Raw genomic sequence first — 6,018 nt, forward strand, 5'->3', positions numbered from 1 at the left:
CACAAACAGCTGTGACAGCTAAGGTGTCTGCAGCCCGTGCGAATCAGCGACCGCTCATCGCCGCCCGTTATTGCGCGCTTCCAGCAAACTGTGTGTGAGCGTTGCTCCGCGAGGCGAAAACAGGTGCACTCACGCGGGCACGCGCCGATCATATTCAGAGGTCAGTTTTGCGAGTTCATTATAAAGGAAGGACCCCCCCCCCCCTTGCTTTTTGGCGGGGTGTATGATACGAGGCCGTACGAAATCTTTCAATCTCGTCTTTGTCCAAGCAGAAAAAGAAACACGTGATCGATTCTATATGCGCAACGTCGGCAAAGCCGAAATTAAAGGGGCTCTTGCAGGACCATTATTTTACTACTGCGTATACTTGTAATAATTGTGTGAAAATGCGCGTGTGCACTACCAACACCAGTGGAGTAGCCTGAATTTTATTTGGGGTGGGTGTGGAGGGGGGCTGGGGGCAAAGAAGAGAGCAACGTTTATAGATAACGTTGGGAGAGAGCGCATTCGCGCTCGTGCCTATATATATATATATATATATATATATATACAGTAAATATATGCGGGAGGGGAGGTTTGAGCTACGGGCCTTTACCATCGCCCCCCTTTTATGTGTGTGTTTGTGTCACACTCCCAGTAAAATGCTGCCTGGCAAAGCGGAAATGAAGCGAAATTATTTACAGGTAGTCCCAGTGATAAGGAAAACAAGAAAATACTGTCCGCATTTATCGGTAGCGCATGCCTACATTCTGACGGGGAAAAAAATAATTATAAAGCATCGCTATGTGTACATACACGCAAGTCCTGCGCACACCATTGTATTTCGTCGTTTCCAACGGTCTTGCAATATGGCGATAAGCCTCTAACAAAGGGCATGTACGTGTTATCTTCATTCACTCGACAGACCTCTTCCCAAACCCTCTTTCTGCCGTTCACGTTTCGAAATGAAACACCACATCAAACGTAACCACATGACCCGATGGCGTTTTTTTTTTTTTTTTTGCCGCAAGAACATCGATATATGCGCGTATATATGTGGCGTTTTTTTTTTTTTTTTTCAAAAAGAGCCAAATGCAGAAACCGAAACTGTGCTAAATTTTACGGGAGCGTAAAGCGCGCCTAGTATCTTTAACTTCTAAAACAGTTGGAATTAAAATGGGGCAATTCCTGATTGTAACGTGAACTCAAAATGGCAGTTTCTAATAAAAAATGAGCCAAATGCTGCATTTGTTTCAATCAAACTGAGCCACATTCGTTAAACGAGTGCTGCGTCAACATTCGTGACCAAAACAACCAACGTGGTCTCATCCAATGTGTTCCATTTATGTCCTCGTTGTTTTGCTATCGTGTTCACGTTCCACAATTAGTTTTTTTAGGGCGAGTTGGCACTTACTGAAGGACATGATGTTGTAAGGCAAGACTCGAATATAAAGAGTAAGAGGCCGAATTTACTGCTTCTTTTTGCTTCTTAGTGTTTATTTTCGAGTTTAGCGCTACAGTATCGTTCTTGCGCTCCAAGGCGGTATATTTGAAATAAAAGATATATGAAATGAAGATATTGGGCACCGAAGAAGAAGAAGTGATTCGAAACGGCATGGCATAAAACGAGCTCAGAAGAAGAAGAAGCGCTGGAGCACTTTTCAAGGCCTCAAAATAGATGCCAAGAACAAGAAAACGATGCCGCCAGTCATGCATAGGGCGCCTTTTGCCACAAAGCACCACTCGCTCTTCAAGTCTAGTCATCGCCATTACGCGCATGCGACGAAGGACAGCACCGACGGAAGCACAAGAAGGCTGTTAATTTTATCGCAAAATATTGCTGCATCGTACACTCGAATCGTTTTAGGCTTCTTTTACGAGCTAATTTAAGCCCAAATGATATGTTCCAATCTATAAGAGCCAAATACAAAGTTTACTCCTGAATACTGACGATAGTGCGCTATATAGATTTTAGACACAATATAGATTTGACTTATTTAGGGGACAGGAACACACTGGCAAAAAACTGTTGGAGCAGGCCCGACCATATTTGCAGTAGCAAAAAAGTGCGTTTTTCTCCGTTTCAGTTAAAGTGCATTTGGCTCTTTTAGAAAAAAAAAAAAAACCGCCACATATATGTGTGTGTGTGTTTTACAGTGGGCTAGCTGCATACTAGCCACATAAGCACCTGCGTGGAATGAGGCTATGCACACGGCTCAGTTAAAAATCGGGTGATTGCATGTGGATTCATATATCCTTGTCACGAGAGAAACTTCTCGCATGCAAGCATAGGCGTGCGCAGGGTTCCCCATCAGGGAGGGCAAAGGTTAATCGCAGCGCCCCCCTCCCCCCTACTAAATCAATGTATGGGGCAGATTTTGCGCCCCCCCCCCTCTAGAAGGGTCAATGTACGGGGCAGATTTTCCGTCCCCCCTCTTCGGGTATTAGGGGAGGCGGCCCCCCCCCTGCCCCCCCTAGCGCACGCCTATGCATGCAAGCGTTATTCGGGCTTCTAATTGCGTAAGCATTTCACGCCAGCTCAACGAGAAAACTGTCCGTCCGTCCCTCAGTCACGTGAAGGCCCAGGACTTAAAGTCAGGGGAGGGGCGGGCCAGGTGGGCCCTCCCCCCTGGCTCGGCCCCCCCTCGGCGGTCAACCGCAGCATTGCGGGACCCATTTGACAAGCGCTGGAGTTGATTTCTTTTTGGCCGCAGTGCTTTGTGCAGAGGAATTATGGCTCTCAATTTTTTAACATAATGATTTAATCGCAATTATTCGACTGATGGGACGTCCGCGGAAAGAGAAGACACTGCATACCATATGTGTCACTACCGTGTTCGACTAAGCTTCGTGGCACAACACACCTTTTCAAGAGGCACCTGTGCATGAGGCTACCTGCTCGTGAATGGGTGAAGGTTCACCTTGGTCTATTTCGGTTAACAGTTTTTCATTCGTTTCGTTGTGCATTAACAGTCTGTTGCAATGCCGTCTGTTCCAATGCAGGAGCCTTCGTAAGAGTCTGTTCCAATGCTCAGGAGCCTTCGTTAAAAAGGTGCATCGATGAGTTGTGCCCGCTGCATGCGAGAATTAACATTTCCCTTCGAAAAGTGCATGGGGGATCTGCTTTTTCGCAAAGGAACTTTGTCGGGAGGGAGGTACTTTTTTGTCGTGTACCATATGAACGCATGGGCGTCGGCATGGGGGTGCGAAGGGGGCACTTGCCACCCTAGCCACACCAGAACTTTCCCCACCCAAGCTACAACGCCACTCTCGCACTTCCCCAGCCGCGATACAACACGGGTGTTATTGCGGGCACATGCATAACTTCGCTAAGGAAAAAAAGAACGTGTTGGATCTTGTTGCATTATATATCACATCGTACTCGACCAATCGAATGTGATCCGAACCCCTCACTGAGGAATCGTGAAAGGAATTGCTCGCCCTGTTCCCTTGCCGCCGTCAAGTATAGGCGAGCATCTACAGTCCTTGATGATTTTCAGTTTCTAAGATCACTGTTCCGCGAAAGCAACATATTTCCTAGTGTATCGAAGTACACATAGTTTTCACGTGACGTCACAGACAGGTTCTCCGCGCTGGGTACCTCAACATGGCGGCCACCGTGACTTTTTATCTTATTTTTATTGCTGGGTTCCCGCGGGCTTGGGGGCGCGCGGGCGCTTGCGCTCTTTTGTATTCTCCGTGGATGCGGCTGGGAGTACAAAGGAACGCAAAAGCGTGCGTACGCAGGTGGCTTGGGGTCCCCAGCACTAAAACTCTCTCAGTGCAAGGGAGGACACACATTCGGTCTCCGCGTTCTTTTGTGCTCTCCCCGCTTTCTTCTGTTCACCAGCCGGGTCAAGGGGGAACACAAAGGAACACGAGGGGGCACCGGCACTGTTCTGATGTCACCGTTTCTTGCTCCGCGCTTTCGAGTAAGAGTTCACGCAGCAGCTCCACCAGCTGGCACCCTAATGTGGCGACCACGGTGACGTCAACGAAAACAGTCGCGACGGTATGTTTCTTGTCCACTGAGCGCGTACTTTTCTCACGAGTAAAGAATTTTGCTGCGCCACGGCTGGGCGGCGCGTCACGTTGGTATATTCTTGGAACTTGTGGCACACACCCACTCGGGAGGGGGGGGGGTGGATTAAAAGAAATCGTCATTTAACACTTAACAAAGTGATATAAACCAAACAAAACTTGAAACTAGTGTTAATGGGCAGAATACGAAATATTTCTTATGTGTATATGCACCACTCTACTATGGCCTAACGTAGACCGAAGTATTATAATAAATAAATAAATAAATAAATAAATAAATAAATAAATAAATAAATAAATAAATAAATAAATAATACACGAGACGAAGTAACTACACAGCAACAAAAAAAAAAGGCATGTGGCGCAGAATACTGCATGTTTTCTGACCGCTTCATTCGCTCTAGCGCGCAATAAATTATATTCCCCGATCGTCTTCTTTTATCATGTCCCTGAGCAAAGTAGCAGGCCCACCCCCTCTGCGTTGCATTAAATAAGCAAACATCGTCTGCGTCACGAGTTACTGGCAAACGGCCCTAGAACACACCAGGCAGGCTTCACACACACGGCAGGCTCCACAAAGGCGAAGAAGGACATCCAAAAAAAGTTGCAGAGGATCCCTAAGCATATCCTTATGAGATGAGAGCACGAAAGCATTTCTTCTGCTAGGTTTTTTTTTACGGAGAGGTGCTGAAAAGTTGTGCCGAAGGCCAACTTATCAGTTGGCAGACAAGGCGCATCCCTTTGTAGGCGTTACGTCGTCGACCACGTGTTGCAGAGGTCGGCGCTCTTACGTAGTGCGCTATTCCCATCTACACCTTCGGTCTTGTTCCCATGCGCTTTCCTACTCCCCCTCGATTCGGGTCTTCCACTTCAGCGGCAGGATTCCCGGACTCTTGCTGAAAGTGGTTGCTGCGATAGCTGGGCGCCAGTTCCGGTGGGAGAAGTCACATGTTTTCTGGACATAAATTTTGCGTACGCCAGCTAGTGCGCGCTTTTGTACAACCAGCCAAGTAACGCTCTTGCATTGATAATGCTCGGAAATATTGCGATATTACCGATTTAAAATGAGGAATACCCTGCAGAGCATCCATAATTAAACAGAGAGCAGACGGTAATAGTCAGGTGTCTCTAAATAAATTCGTACATTAACACCCTGCGGAAATTAATATCGAACAGTATCTACGCCCTACATGGTCCGAGTATGCAGGGGATGCGAGAAACCGAACATGGTATAATTAATTAGTTTTCCCGTTCTCCTTTTTTCTTCCCAATGAGGCTGCACGAGGTTTTTCAGGAATTTTTCTAAGCAAACGACCTCGGCCACCGACTAGCACAACGAACTATTGCTCCCATTCAACACCCGCTCTTGCCCTTCGTTTCCCAATTATTAGTAGAAGTGGTTTGAGAATAGCAGAGCAACTGTGACACTTGGTGGTAATAATCCGGCACGCATGCAGGTACGCACACGCCTGAACTGTGCACTTCAGCGGCGGTGTGTACACTGCTCAAGTACTCACCGCGTACGCATCGCCTGTTACTTCAACCGGATTGAAGCGCGATGTGCACATTTGTACACGCTTTCTGAGTGGACAACTAGCACTGCGCAGGCCCGTAGCCAGAATTGTTTTTTATTTTTCGGGGAGGGGGCACTTGGTGAAGGCCTTGGCTATTTGAGCTATTTGAGGCTATATATATATATATATATATATATATATATATATATATATATATATATATATATATATATATATATATATATATATATATATATATATATATATATATATATATATATCGCCCAAGCTGCCTGGGGGGGGGGGGGGGGGCTAGCCTGCCTTCTGGCTACGGGCCTGGTGCTGCGCATTTCTGCAGAGGATCACTTTGCTGAAGACACTACCTCGTTCGACGAGCTATTTAACGTACCGCCCATACCGGAAAGCACTATAAAATAATAATTTTTGTTTGCTCGAAATGGATGCAACAAAAAATTGGCACAGC

The sequence above is a fragment of the Rhipicephalus sanguineus genome, chromosome 4, assembly GCF_013339695.2.
Source record: "Rhipicephalus sanguineus isolate Rsan-2018 chromosome 4, BIME_Rsan_1.4, whole genome shotgun sequence".
Lineage (NCBI taxonomy): Eukaryota > Metazoa > Arthropoda > Arachnida > Ixodida > Ixodidae > Rhipicephalus > Rhipicephalus sanguineus.